The following is an 8843-nucleotide window of genomic DNA, read 5'->3' as shown; positions in this document are numbered from 1 at the left end:
AGACTTTATAGTTCCAGAGCCAATTATCTTGCCCTTCTGATCTCCTCCAAACTTGACTTCTCCTCCAGACTTAAGCACCAGGTCTTGGAACATAGACCTTCTTCCTGTCATGTGTCGTGAGCATCCAGAGTCCAGGTACCATGACATGTTGTGCTTTGTCCTTCTTGCAGCCAAGGATATCTGCAATAGGAATAATCTTATCCTTAGGTACCCACATTTTCTTGGGTCCTTTCTTGTTAGATTTTCTCAAGTTCTGATTGAACTTGGGTTTGACATTATAAGCAATAGGAGGAACAGCATGATAATTTTTAATATGAGTTTCATGATATTTCCTAGGTTGTGTCACATGCTTCTTGGTGTGTGTTATGTGAAAACTTTGTGCATGTGAAGTGTGCCTAATATCATGAGAGTGGCCATACTTGAACTGATCATACAATGGCTTGTATGTGAGTTTCATTTCATCAACAGGTTCAAGTTTGTATGGGGTTTCACCCTCATAACCAATGCCAACTCTTTTGTTTCCAGATACGGCATATATCATAGAAGCTAGCTGACTTCTGCCAATACTTCTAGATAAGAACTTCCTGAAACTTAAATCATATTCTTTCAGAATATGGTTTAGACTAGGAGTGGATTTTTCTGAATTAGAAGGAGATCCAACATCATTGGATAATTTTAAAAGTTTATCTTTCAATTCAGAATTTTCCAATTCAAGCCTCTTTGTTTCAAATTCAAATAGCTTTTTCAGCTTTTTGTATTTGATACAAATCTGAGACTTGGATTCCAGAAGTTCAGTTAATCCAGAAACTAACTCATCTCTAGTAAGTTCAGAAAATACCTCTTCAGAATCTGATTCTGATGTAGATTCTGATCCGTCATCTTCTGTCGCCATCAGCGCACAGTTGGCCTGCTCATCTTCTGAATCATCTTCTGACTCATCCCAGGTTGCCATAAGACCTTTCTTCTTATGAAACTTCTTCTTGGGATTCTCCTTCTGAAGATTTGGACATTCATTCCTGAAGTGTCCTGGTTCATTGCATTCATAGCACATGACCTTCTTCTTGTCAGATCTTCTGTCATCAGAAGATTCTCCATGTTCAAATCTCTTTGAACTTCTGAAGCCTCTGAACTTCCTTTGCTTGCTCTTCCAGAGTTGATTTACCCTTCTGGAAATCATGGACAGTTCATCTTCTTCTTCAGATTCTGATTCTTCAGGATCTTCTTCTTTGGCCTGAAAAGCGTTAGTGCATTTCTTGATATTAGATTTTAATGCAATAGATTTACCTTTCTTTTGAGGCTCATTTGCATCCAGCTCTATTTCATGACTCCTCAAGGCGCTGATAAGCTCTTCCAGAGAAACTTCATTCAGATTCTTTGCAATCTTGAATGCAGTCACCATAGGACCCCATCTTCTGGGTAAGCTTCTGATGATCTTCTTTACGTGATCAGCCTTGGTGTATCCCTTGTCAAGAACTCTCAATCCAGCAGTCAGAGTTTGAAATCTCGAAAACATCTTTTCAATGTCTTCATCATCCTCCATCTTGAAGGCTTCATACTTCTGGATTAAAGCTAGAGCTTTAGTCTCCTTGACTTGAGCATTTCCTTCATGAGTCATTTTCAAGGACTCATATATGTCATAGGCCGTTTCCCTGTTAGATATCTTCTCATACTCAGCATGAGAGATAGCATTCAGCAAAACAGTTCTACATTTATGATGATTCCTGAAAAGCTTCTTCTGATCATCATTCATTTCTTGCCTTGACAGCTTTACGCCACTGGCATTTACTGGATGTTTGTAACCATCCATCAGAAGATCCCATAGATCACCATCTAGACCCAGAAAGTAACTTTCCAGTTTATCTTTCCAGTATTCAAAGTTTTCACAATCAAATACCGGCGGTCTAGTATAACCATTGTTACCGTTGTATTGCTCAGCAGAGCCAGATGTAGATGCAGGTGTAGGTGTAGACTTTTCACTTTCATCAACCATCTTTTACTGAAGCGTTTTTCTCTTCCTGAATCTTTTCTAAACACGGTTAAGTGCTTGCACCTTAGAACCGGCGCTCTGATGCCAATTGAAGGATAGAAAAACACTTAGAAAGGGGGGATTGAATAAGTGTGACTTTAAATCTTGGACGATAAAAATAAATTGCACAATTATTTTTATCCTGGTTCGCTGTTAACGAAGCTACTCCAGTCCACCCCCGCAGAGATGATTTACCTCAACCTGAGGATTTAATCCACTAATCGCACGGATTACAATGGTTTTCCACTTAGTCCGCAACTAAGTCTTCCAGAGTCTTCTGATCACACACTGATCACTCCAGGAACAACTGCTTAGATACCCTCTAAGACTTTTCTAGAGTCTACTGATCAACACGATCACTCTAGGCTTAGTTCACTCCTAAGACTTCCCTAGAGTATTCTGATCAACACGATCACTCTAGTTCCTTACAACTTAATGTAATCAATCTAAGAGTATTACAAATGCTTCTTAAAAGCGATAATCACAACTGTGATATTTCTCTTAATCGTTTAAGCTTAATCTCACTAATATATTACAACAGCAATGTAGTGAGTTGATGAAGATTCTGAGCTTTGATTTGAACAGCGTTTCAGCAAGTTTGATATAAGTTGTTTTGGTGCAGAATCGTTAACCTTGCTTCTCATCAGAACTTCATATTTATAGGCGTTGAGAAGATGACCGTTGAATGCATTTAATGCTTTGCGTGTTCCGTACAGCATCGCATTTAATGTTATACGCTTTTGTCAACTACCTCGAGCCTTGTTCACGCTGTGTCTACTGACGTTGCCTTTAGTAGCTTTAACGTTCCTTTTGTCAGTCAGCGTAGTCTGCCACGTGTACTTCCTTCTGATCTGATGTTTGTGAATACGACGTTTGAATATCATCAGAGTCAAAACAGCTTGGTGCATAGCATCTTCTGATCTTCTGATCTTGAAGTGCTTCTGTTGCGTGATACCATCTTCTGATCTTCAGTGCTTCTGATCTCTTGTTCTTCTGATGCTTCCATAGACCCATGTTCTGATTCTGCTTCGACCATCTTCTGATGTCTTGCCAGACCATGTTCTGATGTTGCATGCTGAACCATTTGAGACACAACTTCTGAGCGCTGAATTATGCGTACTCTTTATATATATTTCCTGAAAGGGAAATTGCATTGGATTAGAGTACCATATTATCTTAAGCAAAATTCATATTATTGTTATCATCAAAACTAAGATAATTGATAAGAACAAATCTTGTTCTAACATTATCTCTCTGTCTCTCTCTGTTACCCTAACTTTTTTAGCAGACTTTGATTGAATCTATGAAATAAAATCGTTTGTTTAACAATGTTGAAGAAAGATAAAGTTGAAAAACATAAACTTTGTTCATCTACTACTTTGATGTTTCAGTTTAAGAACCATAAACTTTTTTCAACTTCTATTGTGTTTTCATTTCAAAACTTAAGAGTTCATATGGTTTGTTTTATCTTATTCTAAGTTTTGGAAGTGGAAAAACCTAACATTTTCATATGGTTTGTTTTATTCATTTAGTATAAGTGAATATCATTTGAACTAAGTAACTCCCTGTCACATTTTAGTTACATTTTAACTATTGAGAACAATAGTTTCATATATTTGGTGTGTCATGGTTGTCTGTTTGTGTTTTTGCCGCTTTTGTTTGCAATTCTGGTTGTGTGATGTGGCTCCTAATGGTTTGTGTATAATTTCACACAGGTATGCAGTTCGATACACTAAATAGGTGAGAAGAACAATTAGGTATTATTTATGTTTATTGTTGTTTTAGATCCGGTCCTATTTTGTTTTGAATGTTTGTTTGCTATTGTCTCTACCTACTTTAAATGCTATTGTTTATGTTCAATCAAGTCTGAAAAATAGAGAATGAGTAATAGAGAATCAAGTCTGAAAACTAGAGAATGAGTAATAGAGAATCAAGTCTGGATTTCCACCGTTTGATACGAGTGTTTAAACTTTTCTGGGTTAAGAAAGTGAATAAATGTAATAAAATTATTTATTTTGGTGAAAATGTTTTTGCTGGTTGAGAATGAGAACTAGAGTCTTAATGCAGTGTGAAGTGCAATGGTTAGGAGAATTGCTATTTCTGAACAGTTGTCCTTAGTCATATAAGTTTATATATTATATTAAATTGGTATTAGTTCACTTGAGTTTTTTTTATGTGACATAAAGCTTCTAGCTATTTGATTGCTTCAACCATGCTGTCTTTTTACAGTTTACTTCCATTATTCAAGCTATTTTGTCTGCTGGAAAACGACTTTAGCAACTTAACTTAGAGAGGGGGTTACCGATGATAATAATAAATTGTACTCTGGTTTGTTAAAGAAGTTGACAAAAGCCGTTTGCGAAATTTGGAATATATGTCTGTTTCTGGTGTAACTCACTTGATAGAGGTAGTTTGACTGGGATACTGAAACTTCAAGTATTGGTTTTACAGAAGATTGCCTGGGTTTGGGAGCTGCATATGTTTGGGACCTTTGTATTGTTTTTTTTGTTTTGTTTTTTAGGTGAGTTGCTAGCATGTTCCATGTTTGAATTGTCTTTTATTCTTTTTTAGGATAGTTGTGCTGGTGGTTGGTACTGATATGGGGACAAGTCTTGTGCTTGGCATTACTTGTGCCATGTTTTGTTTCTTAATAATATATTTGATCTTTTTCCTTTTCAAAGAAAAACATTACACTAACTGAAGCTCCAATATCTATTTGCAGATGTTCACAATCTTGATAGTAACCTACACGGATCTGATCTACTTCTAACCCCATCTGATGAGGTATAAGATGAACCAATTTTATTTCATTCATCATTGCTTTTTCAATCTTCACCCAGAAAACATGAAAATATGAAGATTCCTTGTGTAGTATCTATTTTCTACTAGCTATTTTGTAGTTTTGTTTTCCTATTTTGTATCTATTTTCTACTAGCTATTTTTGTAGTTCTGTTTTCCTGTTTTTGAATATTGATAATATTGACATGAAAATATTAATTTTACACCATCAGTTTGATTTTATAGGTATTGGCCATGGAAAACAAATTATCGTTGGTACCGGAGAATTTGAAGATATAAAATGCGGGCATACTTAAGAAACAATATTAAATCACCAAATTTTTATTTGTAAATATTGCTATCATTTGGCATGAAATATTCTCTGTTGATATTATCAAATATTCAAAGCTTCATATGTTACAATATAACATATTATATAGTAGTATTATATATATCCTACATAGAGTAAAGAGATTAACAATTTTATCAGCAAATGATTGATTGCAACCTCTATTATGATTGCAGCCTCTACTGATATTTATTCCTTCAATACTATCCCAAATGGTCAAAATATATATTGATTGTGTTTATTACAATATAATTTGTTAAAATTATTATAAATATTTAATTTTGTTTCTATATTTTATCATCTATTATGAATTTAAATTCTAGCATTAAATTGGAATGAACGTTTTTATATTGGTGTTTTAAATGATTTAGTACATGTAAATGTGTTTTTGTTAACGTAAACTTTCTTTATGGTGTTAACTTTTTTTTAATATGGAGTTAACGTGTCTTAAGTGTAATGATTTTAATTTTTTAACCTGTACTTAAGTTTAATGATTTGAATTTTTTTTCTTGCTGAATTTGAATTTTTTTTGTGTTTAAGACATATTTAATCTGTTATATTTGTTTATTATTACTAAAAATATTAATTAATTTTAATAAAATTCAAAATGTATTTTATCAAATTGAATTATATTACATAGTCATTCACATAATTACTTCTTTTTCTTACGGGTCACTATCACCACAATATCTATTTGATTTTAAGTAATAATTTTTTTTATTTGAAGACAAAATTCTTATATTTAAATGTCAATTTTTTTCTTCTTTCTCTATGTCACAAGTTATTTTTATTTTTTTAATGAATATTTAATACAATGGAATTTATATAATTATTTATTTTTTAATTAAGTAATTCAATTTAAATTCATACGATCTAAGAACATTCTTTGTCAAGTTTATCATTATATTTTGTATAATGATATTGCAAATTTTTATTTTAATATTTTGACTTCATATTTTTTTATTGTACTTTCTCAATTAAAATGAGTTTTTACAAATATAAATAAATTATATATCAAATTTTTCATTTATATCTAAAATTTTACACTTGCAATTGATACTATCTAAGTATTATGACATTAAGACTCATTCATGTGTTATCACATTAATAAATATTTTATTGTTATATTTTTATTTCATAATTATTATTTGATGATTATGAATTACTATATATTTTTTAGTTATTTACACAGCATCATAATTCAATTACCCGTGCGGGAGCACGGGTCTCTTACTAGTTATATTTTAAAACTATAAAATAAAAATTTATAATAGTAAATTAACAAGTATTATAAAATTAAAAAATTAATGCAACACTTCATACTAATAATTCATTAAAATATGTTAAAAATTTATATAAACAATTGAACTCTAAAAAAAAAGTCGTTGATCTGGTCTACTTCATGGACTTACAAAAATGAATATACTAAAACATCCATCAAATATATACTAGTTTTTAATTTAGATATGGCGGCTAATATCTAGTAGCACTCTCATTTATTTGTCTAAATCTCACTTTAAACGATTCTTCTATTATATAACTATATAACTGAAATGCATACCTTTCAGTATGATTTGGTTTTGCTATTCATTTTTTTTTTACCAATATTGTGTATTGGCTTGTATCTGTTTGTGATTGTAGACTTATTAAATAGATTGACTTCAACTAAAATGAATAAAGTTGATAAAATTTTGATATGAAAGAATCTATTCGACTATTTCATGATGATATAATGAGAGCTTTCATTATCATGAGAGACCAATGAGATAAGATTTATGTTTCTCCAGATTTTAGGGGGGGAGGGGGGATGAATGTACCCTTTCTAAAACATTAGGGGTCGAGTGATGTGCTATATAATATGTACATGGAGTACTTTTCACATGTCATAGCCAATATTTTTAATGCTTAAACTCTGATATCACTGAATAGCGACTCTATTTATAAAACTAAAATTAGGTAGAATTATAATATATAAAAGAGTAATTTTAAAAATATTTAAAAAATAACTCTCTTTTCTTTTTCTTTTTTTACTTAAAATTTAAGTGAGGTAGACTTCAAGAACTCACCAAAATCAGGCATGACTCAAAATTCAACTAGTGTTTATAAAAATTTCTTTAATAGATGATATGTAAGTAACTTACATATTATTTATTAAAAAAAAAGTTTATATGAGCAATAGAAGTTGAATTTGCCACATTTTTTATGGATTAACTTCTTATCAAATGAGTCAATATTCATTGACATAAAAAATGATGTGATAATTTTTTTTTAATTTTTATTCTTTCCTAAAGATGTGGATGGCCAAATGATTTTTTATTTTTATTTTTAATATCATATTAGTATTTTATATTATATTTTTTTATTATTATATTCTTTCTCCATTGTGTTTGTGATGTTAATCTTTTCTTTTTGTTAGTTACTTCTGTCTGCGTTAGAATTTATATTTCTTCTTCCTCAACCCCAAATTATTTTGTGAAATTGACAAGGTGAGATTTTTTTTTTTACTATCAATCTTTTTTCCAATTCTACTTTTATTGTGGCGTTTATTTTTAATTGGGTTAACATTTAAATTTTTTATTATAGGTAGTTTTTGAAAAATTCTTTTGTAAAAAAAAGTTGATAAATTTTCTTAAAATTTTCTTAACATGACGTGACCATTTTTTTTTTAATTTTTATTTGTTCTTAATAATATGAATGACCAAGTGACTTTTAATTTTTATTTTTAATTCCATATTAACATTTTGTTTTATATTAATTTTTTGTTAAGATAAGAAAACATGTAAAATAGTCTAAAAATCTCTATAACAACCTTCAAATTTATCCTTACGAATGAATATTTTCCATTTAGTTAAGTATCTTTAGCACCAGTCTTATCCCAAAAATTCTCATGTATGTTTCTAAGACAATCAAACCTTAATAACTATTGTCAATTTTCAAATTTTTTCGTTAGAAAATCACATGGACATCACAGTTGTTTGAAATTCATCCAAGACGATAGTACTATAAAGAAAGGTATCCTTGAAATTTTTAAAGAATATGGGTAAAAAAATTAACAAGAGTAAAGTTTTGTCCTCATCATCAATCTTCACTTCAATATTCTTCAAGTCATCAATGGTCATATGGAATTCTGTCAATTTTTGCACTATATATTCAGTTGTTTCCACCATTTAGAATGAGTAGAGTTGTTTATTCAGACATAACATGTGATGCAAAGAGTTGGTCATATACAATGATTAAAGCTTTGCCCACATCGAAGTTGCAGTTCTCTCCCTAAAAAAAAACCTTAATAATTTATCCCGAGTCACAAGATAATTACACTCTTGACATTATCCACCATCTCAATTTTTTTTGTTTGTGTTAGGTGTGTATGCATTGATGCCTTTGTCACATTAAGATTGTTAGCGTATTCATTTTCTATAGCTCAAAGTCGTTGTCTCTAAAAAACTTCTCGATATCTCAATTAGAACCCAAAGTGTTTTCTTGTAAACTTAACCCCTTGACCTCATATTGGACGCCACTTGTTATAAAATTCAAAAGTTCAACCATAAATTGTTTATTGTGAAAATTTACAATAATATAAATTATACCAAGAATAATGATGTGTGAGACAAAAAATAATAATTAAAAAAATCATATTTTAATAAAACAAAATAAAACTATTTTACATGTGTATTACTAAATCATTCGAAG

Source organism: Vicia villosa, linkage group LG2, assembly GCF_029867415.1.
Source record: "Vicia villosa cultivar HV-30 ecotype Madison, WI linkage group LG2, Vvil1.0, whole genome shotgun sequence".
Taxonomy (NCBI): domain Eukaryota; kingdom Viridiplantae; phylum Streptophyta; class Magnoliopsida; order Fabales; family Fabaceae; genus Vicia; species Vicia villosa.
The sequence above is the reverse complement of the archived record's forward strand: the minus strand, read 5'-3'. Positions refer to the sequence as shown.